Source organism: Peromyscus leucopus, chromosome 16_21, assembly GCF_004664715.2.
Source record: "Peromyscus leucopus breed LL Stock chromosome 16_21, UCI_PerLeu_2.1, whole genome shotgun sequence".
Taxonomy (NCBI): domain Eukaryota; kingdom Metazoa; phylum Chordata; class Mammalia; order Rodentia; family Cricetidae; genus Peromyscus; species Peromyscus leucopus.
Window position 1 is genome coordinate 19,072,955 of NC_051084.1, and position 14,283 is coordinate 19,087,237.

The following is a 14,283-nucleotide window of genomic DNA, read 5'->3' on the forward strand; positions in this document are numbered from 1 at the left end:
GAGTTATATAGTGTGATAGTTTGAATGAGATGGCCCCCATAGGCTCGTATGTTTGAATACTCCGTCCTTGGTTGGTGGAATTGTTTGGGAAGAATTAGGGGATGTGGTCTTGTTGGAGGAAGCGTGTCACCAGAGGCAGGCTTCGAGGCTTCAAATGTCCCTTGCTGTCTTCAGTGCCTTCTCTGCCTCCTGCTTGTGGTTTTGAGATGTGAGCACTCCGCTGGTCCTGGAGCCACACGGTCCCTCCACCATCATGGACTCTACCCCTATGAAACTCTAAGCTCAGTGAAACACTTTCTTTTATAAGTTGCCTTGGTCATGATGTTTTATCACAGCCATAGAAAAGTAACTAATACACATAGCGAGACCCTGTCTCCAAAGTCAAAACAAAAGATAGGCATTGTCTCGAGCCAGTGGAGATGAAAGATATGGACACTTGTGGGCAGAGTGAAGAAGGAAGAAAATTTCATTGGTAGAAATGAAGGGAAAATGAGAGAAACTATGGACTTCTAACTCTCCCTCACATCTATTCCACAAAAAGAGACCCTTAGATTGGAAAAAGTAGGAGGAAAAAAGATGATGCTTTTTTTTGTGTCTAGATGTTTTCATAGGACTTGTAGCAAGAACTGGACATGAGTTGGTCAATCAGCAGACCCTCCACTTTATGCATGCTTTTCTGGTCCAGCCAGGAAAATGATCACATGCTGTTCACACACTGTCCACCCACATCCAGGGTGGTCATGGTCTGAAGCCCCATCTTTGACCTGCTTTGCTGTTGACCGTCCCTCATCTGCTAGCCACTAGCCTCGGCCAATGTCAAGCTTGTGGGTGTCTTCCTGACTGTGAATCACACTATACTGTTTGTCCTCACAGCTTGTAGATTCTCTACTGCGGCTACAAAGATAGAGTCGGAATTTTCCTCCTCGGTTACCTCCTATTCAATTCCTCCTCGGGACAATCTCAGGGTCTCTTTGTGGAATAGATCTGAGGGAGAGTTAGAAGTTAGACTGGGCAAGTGAGAGCGGCCTCCCTAAAATGGCAGCTTCTCGGTTCCAGAAAGCCTTCAAAGAAGGGATGATGGGAAATCATGGGGCTAGTATCTAAATGGGACTGATAGGGTAAAGGGGAGGACCTAGGGACCTTATATAACACCCACCCCAGAGTCTGTTCAGTGGACTTACAGCTCTGGAACCCCACCCATCCCAAAGGGAGATGCTTGCATGCTTCAGTAAGGTGTTACTTCTCTGCATCTTGGTCTCTTGTCTTTCTCAGACACTCAGTTCTTGTCTGTCCCATGGAACAAGCTTGGTGATCCCTCAGACGGCCTTCCAGCCCTCACATTACAGGGGGAGGTTTTTTAGAAACACTCCTGACTTACATGTAGTCTGCTATGATTAGCTGCACTAGCAACAAGAATATGTGAGAATGTTACTGAATTAATATGCTTTCCCAATGAGAAATCACTCATGCATTTAGAGGTTAATGAAGGGGAAAACTCTTTTAATTATAGCACGTCACAGGTTCTGGCTAACGCACAAAAGGAACCAGCCTCGAACAGAAAATGTTACCAGTTTATATAGGCCTTAGGCTTATATATTTCACATATGTTGTCATCCTTAAATCTCTTTGAGGTCCGGCCCCAGGTCACACTTTGAACAATTTAAACAGACGGGAGACTGCAAGTCTGGCCGCTGGGGCAGATGGGAGGTTTATACAGCAAAGGCATTGCCAGAATTCTTCCTTAAGTACACCAGTGTGGTTATTTTGGAATAGTTGTCACCCGGATCATCTTGCCCACCTGGCAGAATGATGCTTTTCCTGAGAAGTGATCACAGTCTCGCCTTGTGCTCCTCCCTGGAGCTGCTCATTAGAGACATGTCCTCTGATATGGGGACGGGCCCCATGGCTGGCTGTAAGTCAGGGGTGTCTCCTTTTGTTATGGGCATGGAGCCTAATTGGAGGTCAATCTTGGTGAATAAACACGGGCAGAAATGTGTTCTCAGCAACCCTAGTCTTCAATTACTGTACGGTCTTCTCAGTTTCCAGCCGGCCTGATTAGCATACTCCTATCTCCAGTGGTAGTAGAGGCAGACCTCTGTTAGCTAAACTCTACTTTGTGTGCCTTAAGATTGCTTGAGCAACTTTATTAGTAAATCCCTTCAACTTTATTCCTTCAAGTTTCTCCTGCATCAGAAAGACTACAGTGGTCTCTGTATATTCCCCCAGGAAGTCCCCGTGGAAGCCAGCCGCCTGGCCTGTCCATACTGGCCTTGCCTCTTAGAGGTCCCGTCTGCCTCCTAGAAAGTCAGTTTGGCTTGTCCCCCACCCCCAGTTTGGCTTGTTAACACCCAGCTACAAGCTCTTGTTTCTCATCCTGACCTGGCTTCACTGTTTTAGCCCTAATATTTCTTTAACCAGAATGTGTTTTCACTGGACTATTTTGGAGCAATTTGGAGGTTTTTTTTTTTTTTTTTTTTTTTTTAATCATAGACCCTTCTCCTTTACTATGAGCTAGCTCTTACCTCAGTGGGACACGCATTTTGGAAAATGGCTTCTGAAAGTGTTCAGCAGAAGCTTGCTTCCCTCAGGTATTTTTTTCTTCCAAGAAAATAAAAATATTGGTCTAAGCCAAGTCCTGCTTGGAGAAGCTTAGAGCAGCTTCACCCGTGAAACCCGAGACCTGGAAGGAGGTCCATGTGCTTTCTGTGTGTTAAGACAAGCCACCATGCCAGGGACATGCCACTTAGCAGCAAGAGGAGCAGGGCCTGCCGCCTGTGATGGCAGACAGCTGGAAATCTGAATGTCAAGTGGCAGGCGCCAGGCAGCAGAGCACGCACACTGTCCCCCCCTAAGATGCAGCTCCCAGAGCTGGTCTAACAGCATCAGAAGTCCTCACTGCCGGGCATGTTGGAGGGTCTCTGGGAAGAGTTTCTTCCGGGGTGACACAAACGTCCTGGGCTTGTCGAGATTAATCTGACTATACACATTAAATCATGACTTCATTACATGTAGGTTTTGTCTCGATAAGGTTGAGGCAGGTGGTACACCCCAGGGACATGGCAGCAGCCACTGAGCGAGCCACCTGAGGTCAGGAAACAACACATGCTGACAGCCAACAGCAGCCCCTCCGTGAGCTTGGGCAGGAGTGGAGCCGCCTGCAGGGGCCCTGGTTCTCCCCAGGCGTGGTTCTGGAGACAGACAGGAGGGTTTTTCTCTTACACACAGAGTGGACATGACAGCTAGCCATAAGTCTGACCACAACAAAATATCACAAGTAGTTTAGTCCAGACCGCCCCTTCCTGCCCACTGCAAAGCAAAACCAGGACACATAATACAAGTAAAATCATTACATGTGATACACACAAATCCTAAAAAGGGATCCGGGTGAGGAGAAGCAGAGGTGGGTGGTAAGGGCCTGCAGCATCTCAGGACAAGATATGGGCAAACACAGCTGAAGAGGCCGGGACCCATAACTTACAGGAAGTCCAAGCAGTGTAGTAGAATATTTTAAGGTGTGTTACTTTTGTTTATGTTGCATTTGTTTAACTCTGTGAAGCTGTGTTACTATGCCTGTCTAAAACACCTGATGGTCTAATAAAGAACTAAACAGCCAATAGCAAGGCAGGAGAAAGCTTAGGCAGGGCTGGCAGGTAGGGAGAATATATAGAAGAAGAAAACTGAGAAGAGATCTAAGATCTAAGAGCCAGAGAAGGAGGAGGACTCCAAGGCATGGAGTAAGAGTAAGATTTACAGAAGTAAGAGAACGGAAAAAGCCCAGAGGCAAAAGGTAGATGGGATAATTTAAGATAAGGAAAGCTGGCTAGAAACTAAGCCAAGCTAAAGCCAGGTATTTATAATTAAAAATAAGCCTCTGTGTAATTTATTTGGGAGCTGGATGGCACCCCCCCCCCAAAAAGACCAAAAACAACCAACAATAAGACTCGCTCAGTAGAAACCTAACTGCTCCTCACACTCCAGACTCCATGTTACCACCCTTCAGGGGCTTCCAGACAAGGAGATCTCATTACCATCCCACACAGAGGAAATTCATCCACAGACAAACAGCCAGGCTGGCATCCCCAGTGTGGCATTCCCACCAAAGCCAGAGATTAGAGCAGGTGCCCACTCAACATCCTTTGAGAGGCATGCTGGAGTGCTTAAGCATATGGGGACCAGAGAGGAAGAAGCAGACTGTCTCCACTGTAAACCATGGCTCTTATAAACACAAGGCAAAGGAAGAAGAAGAATTATGAGGGCCCAAAACATCAAACTGATGGGAATCCATAGTCCTCAGACAACAGACAAACAGCAGTGAAGGCTACAGAAGTCTCCAGACATGTTTACTCTAAAACCCATATGAAAAAATAAGCAGGAAGAGTCTGGAGAACCCTGGAAACAATTAGGCAATGGCAGGGGTGTGGGGCTGTCTCCAGCAGATGTTAAAAATACTCCCAAGTGTCCACAGTGAACAGTGCAGCACTGGCGTATAAAGAAGCCAGAGGCAGAGAGGGCCAGATCAACCACATACTCACGGCAGGGAGAGGGTTTATGTAGGAGCAGACAGTGCTTTTAATCAGAGCCACATGAGCTTCTCCGTGGTCCTCGCGTGTCACATGAGACACTGTAGGGCAAGTTCCAAGTGGATCAAAGACCAGAAATAAACTATAGGTCATACAAATATGAGAATAGCTTGGGAATTGCTTCCTAACCTGGGTACAGAAAACCCTTCCCAATAATGTGTAAGATTCTCTACGACTAGAGGAAATGTGAGGGTAGTGAGTTAGGAGCCCTTGCAAGCTGTCACACAAACGCATCCATTTCATATGAAGAGTCTTCAGAACCATGAAGAAAAAAATAAAGAGTACAGCAAGTCATGAATGGACCTGTCAGGACAATGGCTGCCAGGACCCTTGACGCACAAGCAAATGCCAATGCCATTGCTTGGACTTGGATAGATGCAAACTCATTCTCATCCATTGGGTTGATGGCAGCCGCAACAGTCCATATTGCTATGCAGATTTGGGGAGCCTAACTGGGTACCTCCAGCCACCAAAAATTGACAAGGCCTGGCAAAGGGCACTACTTGCCCCAACAAACTGTTTCCCTTGTGGGAAATGTAAACAGAATGTAATGCCTTTTCTATGAAAAAGGTTAAATAAGACAAAATGCCACCTAAAAAATTCTCAAGAAGTTGAAATCAGATATAGGCTTAACATTGCAACTGGGTGCTCAAAGTTGTATTCTGATCATCAAGTGTGGTGCTCTGAATCAGCCAACAGTGAGGCACGGGACCCCTTTGTGGGAGCAAAGTCACAGCAGGGCCCCTGTTGGCTCTTCTTGCTTACTTGTCTGTCTAATGAAGCCACATAGCCTTTAGTAGAAGGCAAACTGTTTGCCTTGCCCAAATGGTTTGAATTGTATGGTAATTTTCTTATGACCTCAGACCCATCTCTTTTTTTCCATTGAAAATACTTTTTCCATATAATATATTCTGATGACAGTTTCCCCTCTCCTGTCCAACTCCATGCCTTCTTTCTTTCCTTCTCTAGAAAAAAAATAAAGCAGAATAAGACAAAGAAAATAGACAGAGAAAAATAAACAAACAAAAAAGCACATGAAACAAACACACACTCATACAAAACCCATAAAAACACAAAATTGGAAGACACAATAGTTAAGCAAAAGATAAGTAAGGTTAAAAAACTGCCAAACAATGCATTATAATACAAAACATCTCCAAAAATACAACTAAGTTCACTTTGTGTAAAAAGTTGTCTGTCTTTGTTAGGGTTTCAATTGCTGGCAATAAAACGCCCTGAACACAACAAGCAACTTGGTGAGGAAAAGATTAATTTTGTTTACTCTTTCACACCACAGTCCATCATTGATGGAACTCAAGCAGGGTAGGAACCTGGATACAGGAGCTGATGCAGAGACCACGGAGGGGTGCTGCTTACTGAATTGCTCCTTAGCCTGCCTTCTTACAGCATCCAGGACCACCGCCCCAGGGATGGCACTGCCCACAGTGAGCTTGGCCCTCCCACATCAATAATTAACCAAGAAAATGTACAACAGGTTTACCTACAGGCAAATCTGGTGTGGATATTTTCTCCATTGAGGTTCCCACTTCCAAAATGATTCTAACTTGTGTCAAGTTAACATAAAACTAGCCAGCACAACTGACCTCTTGTCAACTTGACATATACATACATCATATTCAACCACAACCTTTCCTTTTTTGTTTATCCCCAAGATCCCATGTTAATACTGATATCACAATATAAAACATTTCAACTTTTAAAAACTCCTACAGTCTTTATAAATTCAAATACTTTAAGAGTTCAATCTCTTTACAATATCCAAAGTCTTTTAAAAATATCTAAAGTCTTTCTAAAACTCCAAAATTTGTCAATTGTGGGCTCCTAAAAAGAAAATAAAAGTTGTATACTTTCTCACTTTAAAAAAAAAAAAGTCAGGGCACAATCACAACCTAAACAAAGCAAACCCAAACTCCAATAGTGTTGAACAACTCAGTGTCCAATGGCTGAGATTTGTGCACGACCTTCTGGGCTCCCAAGGACTTGCACAGCTGCACTTTTCTGGCTCTACTGTTCACATCACACACAGCTTGTTCCATACACTCAGGCTGACTCCACGCCTCACCTGCTGCTGTCCTTGGCATCTCCAAAATGCTTGGATCTCCTGCTGTTTCATTCTCAACTTCTCTCTTCAAACAGGAACCTTCTAGCACAGCTTAAGGCTGCACCATCACCAATGGCCTCTTCTGGCCTCTCTTCAGGGACTCCAGCCCTACCACACTGGCCAAGCCTCAGCTACTATCCATAATTCCTTCATGCCCTCAAAACCAGCATCATGTGGGTGACCCTTACACTACCAAGTTCAGTTGCTGACTGAGGGAATAGTAGCAGATTTACTCTCCCCAGGGCCGCTGATCTCTTCGTTATTGTTGCTAATTTTTCAGCTCCAGCTAACTACCATCGGCTGTCCCAGTAAAGAACAGGTTTCACTTCCATAGATTTTTTTTTTTTTTTTTTTTTTTTTGGTTTTTCGAGACAGGGTTTCTCTGTGTAGCTTTGCGCCTTTCCTGGAACTCACTTGGTAGCCCAGGCTGGCCTCGAACTTACAGAGATCCGCCTGCCTCTACCTCCTGAGTGCTGGGATTAAAGGCATGCGCCACCACCGCCCGGCAACTTCCATAGATTTTTAATCCAAAATATCGCCTGAATGGCTCTGATATAATCTTTGTTTCCCTCTGCAAATTCTCAGGCCAGGCCTCCATCATCTGCACTGCTCTCAGCCTTATCTCCCAGGTTCCCACAACAGTTCATCAAACTCTCAACACTCAATGGCTTTTCCAGTCCAAAGTTCCAAAGTCCTTCCACAATCCTTCCAAAAACAACACCGTCAGGTCTGTCCCAGCAACACTTGACTCCTGGTACCAACGTTTGTCTAAGTTAGGGTTTCTATTGTTGGTGTTAAAACACCACGACCATAAGCATCATGGGGAGGAAAGGACTGAGTCCAGCTTTTATTTCCACATCACAGTCCATCACTGAAGAAAGCCAGGACAGGACCTCAAGCAGGGCAGGAACCTAGAGGTTGAAACTGAAGCAGGAGCCATGGAGCAGTGCTGCTTACTGGCTGCTCCTCGTGGCTTGCTCAGCCTTTTTATAGCCCCCAGGACTACCAACCCCAGGGCAGCACTGCCCTCAGTGAGCTGGGCCCTCCCACATTAATCCTTGATCAAGAAAATGTACCACAGGCTTGCCCACAGACCAATCTAGTGGGGGGCATTTTCTTAACTGAGATTTCCTCTTCCAAAAATGACTCTAGATCGTGTTAAGTTGACATAAAAGTAGCCATCAACATACCACAAAGAACCTCAAAGGAAGGGCTCATGAACTCTTACCTCTAGGTAAGGAGCCTTTGATTGTGGGTGGTCCTTCTGAGGACCAGAGAGTCAGTTTTCTTTAAGAACATGGCCCCAGTAGGTCAACTATTCTCCAATGGATAGCTCCTCACCTGTGAGTATATGGGCAGCACAAACTGGATTTAGTTTTTTGTTTGTTTTTTAAAGATGGGCAAAGTTAGAAGAGGATGTGAATAGGTCAAGAAGGAGTCAGGTGGAGGTGTCAGGGGTATATGATCAAAATATATTATAAACATGAAGCAATGGGGAGGGAAGGGGTGGGAGAGCCATGAAAGAGGTATCTTGACAGAGGGAGACATTATGGGGTTAGGGGTGCTAGGGAAATTCCCAGGAATCCACAAGGACAACCCCAGATTAGACTCCTAGCAATAGTTGAGAGGGTGCCTGAACTGGCCTACCCTGATAATCGGTTTAGTGAATACCCTAACTGTCATCATAGAGCCTTCATCCACTAACTGATAGAAGCAGATGCAGAGATCCACAGCCAAGCACCAGGCCAAGCTGGAGGAGTCCAGTTGAAGAGAGGGAAGAGGGATTACATGAGTGTGTGTGGGGGGTCAGGTCAAGATCATGATGGGGAAATCTACAGAGAACTGAACCAAGCTCATAGAAACTCATGTACTTTAGACTGACAGCTGTGGAACCTACATGGGACTGAACTAGACCCTCTTCATACGGGAGACAGTTGTGTAGTTTGGTCTGTTTGAGGGGCCCCTGGCAGTGGGATCAGGATCTATCCCTGGTGCATGAGCTGGCTTCTTGGAGCCCATTAACTATGGTGGGACACCTTGCTCAGCCTTGATGCAGGCAGGGGAGAGGCTTGATCCTTCCTCAACTGAATGTATCAGGCTTTGCTGACTTCTCATGGGAGCCCCTACCTTTATGCAGGAGGGGATGGGAGGTGGGCCGTGGGGGGTGCTGGGGGGAGTGGGAGGAGGGATAAGAGGGGGATCTGTGGTTGGTATGTAAAATAAATAAAATGTTTTAAATAAATGAAAAAAAAGAAATTTTCAAAGAATTAATAAAAAATATTATATTTTTAAAAAGAACTTCCCAGAAACTTTCAAGTTCCTTCTGAGACAAAGAATGGTCAGTGGACCCTTTAATCTTGGTCTTTTTGGCCAGGTCAAGTTTTATGTATTTGAAACGTTTAAATAAAATTTATGAGAAGAAATGTCCTGGTGAAAGAACAAGTTGAAATGAGTAAATCTAACTCTATCTGTGGTTCACATAAATCACACAAGTCCCACGTCTTGGGATCATCACCACCTCCACCCAAGGGCCATGGAATCAGAGATGCCTGGAGGAAACTCAAGGCTTCATAAAACTTAGAAGAAGAAAAAAATGACTATAAAAAAAACAGATGTGAAGAGCAGGGAGATGAGATATGGCCTGGATGCTAGAGAAAGTTCTGCAGCTAGTTTAAGGTGGGTTGAGTATTTTGGGGGTGACATTGGTTCAGAGAGACCCTGCTATTGTGGAGATGACTGTGATGTGCTGGATGTCTCTGATTCACCCTGATGCCACAAAATCACAAAGATGTGGCAAAATGAACAGCAGGTGGCCTAGAGAGGGGTGACAGTGGCCCAGGATCATTCTCTTTCCTCTGTAGTCTCAAAGATTCATGAATGAAAATGAAGTTGATAATTATGAGAAGGAGGAGAAGAAAGGAACTTGATTCAGACAAAACATGGGGTAGGTGCTGACCTGTGAAGACAAGAAAGGGGGTGACTATTCTGAGCTTAGGGGCAGGGGAGTGGACCCAAACCCTTTTCACAGAGTGTTCCTTCTTCATTCGGAAAAGGCACACTTTCAGATAACAAATGCTATCCAAAAGCTATGCTCTGAAGAAACCAGTTTAGCCAAGTTTGAGCTGTGCCTCTTACATAAAGCAGATGTCTCTGTCTACAGCCAGCAGCTTCTTTGGAAACTGTGATCGGCCCTGGAGACAAACCAGCTGTGACTCTCTGCCAAAGACAAGGGACTATTTCCTCCTCCCAGCCCCAGAGGAATGTTAGTTCCTTCCTGCCCTGGGCACCTCTAGGAGTTCCACCAGGGGCTAGTTCTGTGAAATCCCAGGTAGGACTGTGGGGCACTAGAGGGGATATGGCAGGCCAGCATAGTGGCCTTAGCCCGAGAACAGCAGGATAGGCCACCCTAACTAAACTCATGCTGTTCTTCCAGGGAGCCCAGACATGGATTTGAAGGTCTCTAAAACCAACCAATCTTGTCCACATATAACTTGCCACTTCCTCTTTTCATAGAACATGAACTAAGGGTACCCCAGAGCCAAATCTCTCAGGCCCTATGAAACACATGTCAGTTACGGTGTTCTTTCCCAAGAAGGGAGCATTATGTCACAGCTGAGGTAAGATATAAATTCCACTGGCCTGTGGGAGCTGGAGCCTGGCTAAGACAGGTCTCTCCAGTCTTCCTGGCTGAGGGTTTGCTGAAGAATCCATGTTTAGAAGCCAACGTTATCCAATTCATACCCGGGATCAGTGGCACAGAAACAAACTTCATTTTTAAAACATCCATTTCATAAATTCATTGACCCCAGCTCCAACCCCCAGATGATGTGTGTGTTTTGAAGCCTTGGGTGGATTTTTCATAGGCTTAACCAGAAAAGAACATTCCAAGGGCATCCAAGTCAATTGATAGCTGTGAAGCGTGGTGAGGCCATCTGTTCTGGGAGAGCAGGGGGGCCGTGAAGCAGGAACGAAGGTGTCCAGGTTTGCTGAAGAGGCGCCTGAGTCCCTCAGCTCCTCAGATAGAGTGGTGAGCCACCCCTCACATGCTAGCCAGTCTTGTTATCATACCATCCCTGTAGGACAGGGACCGAACTGAGACCCAGGGGCTGCTTTCCAGGCACAGAATGGAGACTCTCGGGGCGCAGGGATAAAGCTCCATGAACTACTCCTGACAGGCACTGAGACAGACAGCATGGATTCATCTGCTCCCTTCTCCACGGCCTGTAAGGCCACAGGGCTTCAGGGAAAGGAAACCACAGGAGGAGAGAGACAAGTCTGGAGTTGGTGGGTAGGGTGAGTCTGGGAGACACCTGGTTCTTCCTGTTCCCTTCTCTGGGTAGTTCCACAAACACTTTGGAGGCGTCCTGTGGCATTCGGATCCCTTCATGGATGCAGGGCAGGGCTGGCTTGAGTCCTGTGAATGAAGAGATAGCCCTCCATGTGTGAATCACTGACGGACAAGTTGTCTTTTGGGCTCAGCCTGCCACCATGTGAAGAGTATGGCTGTGGAAGACAGCACCTGTCTAAGTCCACCTCTTCAGCCCAGGTCTGAGGCTTGTAGGTTTCTGATGTGGAGCATGTCCACGGAGATGCCGGACAGGCCTTTGCAAAGGGTGAGGGTGGCACCCCTCAGAAAATACCACAGGAAGTAAACCAGCCCAGAGTCAGTCTACCTATAACCGTGAGATGAAGTGAGCAATGTCAACTCCTGAAGTACCCGTCTTGCCTGTCTGCTTGTCCTTGGGCAGGTGCCCATCACAATGCCATGATGACTTTGTGCTTTTCCGTGGGCTTTGCCCCCTCCTCCACAGATCTTCTCTTTGCCAGTTGGGGATAATGAGGTCTGCCCACAGGCTTGCCTTTGATCTCTTCAAGATGGTCCCCAAATGTGGCAGAGGCCATGACAGCATTAAAAATGGTCCTTTGTGGTGGGAATGGCAAGGATAGGGCAGTTGAGGTGACGAGCCCCAGGGGACAATCTACAGGAAGCTCCAGACACATGGGCTGACCACGTGTTCAGCGGTCCCCTGCCACTATAGAGATGGCTGCTCAGACCAGGCACACACAAGTGATGGCTCCGTCAGCCCAGTCAGGTCCTTTGCATCGTCACCTGAGGACAGGGCCTGGGTGGGGAGGAGCTCACAAGGATTCTGACACCAGGCCCAATTCAGTCCTGGTGCCTTGACCCTTGGAGATCTCAGGACCAGCCACCTCGATCCCAGGCATGGTCTTAGAGACAAGTCCAGGGTCTCAGGTCTGGGTTGCTGCATTCCTCATATGTTAATGAGACCTAGAAACCACTAGATAAGGCTGTGTGTCTAGGCACCCCTGAGAGCCACACCCACCGCACAGAGAGAACATCCTCAACAAAATAGTGAGTCTCCTGACTGGCTGTTGGAGGAAATACGGGCCGCAGAAGCAATGTCACACACCAGCTTCTCAGACAGTGAGGTCACCGGCATTCACCCTATGGTAGGGGGCCTTCAACAGTGAACCAAAGAAATGAGAGGCCAAGATGAAGGTGAGGCCACCCCCAGTGTCAACATAGCTTGGTCCCTCTTCCGGCCATGTTGCCCAAGGTCCCGATGACATGACTGATTGGGGACACCATACAAGGACAGTGTTCTCACCACTCACAGCACATGGGGGACAAGACTCATAACCCAGGGGAGAGGCTCACACCACACAGACAGGGCTCATACTCTGCACACCTCTGGCTGAGAGTTCTAAAACACAACACGCTCTGTTTCTCTTGTCAGGAAAGGTCACCCTTCCCAGCATCCTCCAGGAATCCTGTCCCTGCATCTCAATGGCAGAAAAGATGTCACATACATAAGTTTAGGCAAATATTGAAGGACTGGAACTCATACTCTTTACGCTATCCTGTAGTTAGGGAGGGATTTCAGGATGGTTCTTGGCACACACACACACACACACACACACACACACACACACACACCCCTACCTGCGTCCATCTTTATCCTCTCAAGTCCTGTATTTGAATGGAAGCATTCAGCTTTTTCAGCATCAGGGACTCTAAAAGGGAATATTCCACGGGATCTAGATGAGGGACAACTTCCTGATGAGACCAGAGAAAAGGAAAGTTAAGTGGGAGCAGCTTCCAACTCCCATCTCAGCAGCAGAGAGCAGAGCGAGACCTGACGTTCCCCAGGAGGACCCACCTCAGAGGTGAGCGGCCTCCTGGGTGGTTTCTGCTGTTGGTCTATTGTTGAGGTGACAGACAGGGAAATGCTTCTTTAGAGCAGTGGTCCTCAACCATCCTAATGCTGCGGCGACCCTTCACTATAGTTCCTCAGGTTGTGATGACCCCTCCAACTGTAAAGTGATTTTGTTGCTACTTCAGAACTGTTATTTTGCTACTGTTATGAATCGTAATGGAAATAGCTGTGTTCTGATGGTCATAGGCGAGCCCTGTGAAAGGGTTGTTTGAACCCCAAAGGGGTCGCAACCCACAGATTGAGAACTGCTGCTTTAGAATGCCCTGTCTAAAAGGCAGCTAAGGAGGAGCACCAGGGAATGCATCCTATCTATGCTGGTGTCAAAGGAACAATGATCCAAAACAAGAGTTTCCAGAGCCAGGAGTATGAACAGGCAGTGTGAGGTGGGAGCCTGAGCTCCACAGGAAGAGGCAGGAAAGCGAACAGGCATCATGGGACAGGGCCCTGAACTCCTCAGAAAAGAAGCTCTGCATCTCCATTGTAGCTGAAGTTTTCCTGGTCCCGCCTGGCCCACGGTCAGGACAAATCTCTCCCACTCGCGTCCCCCAAGTAAACACACAGGGACGTTTATATTATTTATAAACTGTATGGTTGTGGCAGGCTGCTTGCTATCTGTTCTTATATCTTAAATTAACCCATTTCTATAAATCTATACCTTGCCACGTGCCTCGTGGCTTACATCATGCTTCTCCTCATGGCGGCTCACTGTGTCTCCCTGACTCAGCCTTCCACCTCCCAGAATTCTCCTCCTCCTTGTCCTGCCTACACTAATGCTTCCTACCTGGCTACTGGCCAATCAGCGTTTTATTTATCAGTCATACAACATATATTTACAGCATGCCGGACATCCCACAGCACTCTATGATAACTCCAGCGGCTGTCATGGGAAAGCTGAACAGACTGCAAGCTCTCACTCACACCCACAGCCTGTCCCTTTGAGCTTTGCTCTGCAGAGCACTGGCCCCACTTGCCACCAGAAATCCCTGCATGTGGGCTCTCCGGAGGGGCCAGGAGTCTAAAATAAGACAACATTTTCAAGATCGATGCTGCCCATCAACCTGGAAATGGCAAGGTGAGTTCTGGCGCACGTGAGCTGGTGAACTCTGCACAGCCACGAGACTGGGGAAGCACAGGACAAATACATCGAAACTGCCGCCCACCAACAGCACGGCAGAAATCTAAACAGATCCACAACCCCGAACACCGGTGGGGATGTTACATAGCTGGAAATTTCATACCTTCTCGGACGACAGACTGGTTCCACCGGGGAAACCGGGGGCTTCGGTTATGACTACAGATGCAAGGCTCCACCCCTCCATCATGTATTGCTAAAAATTCCTTC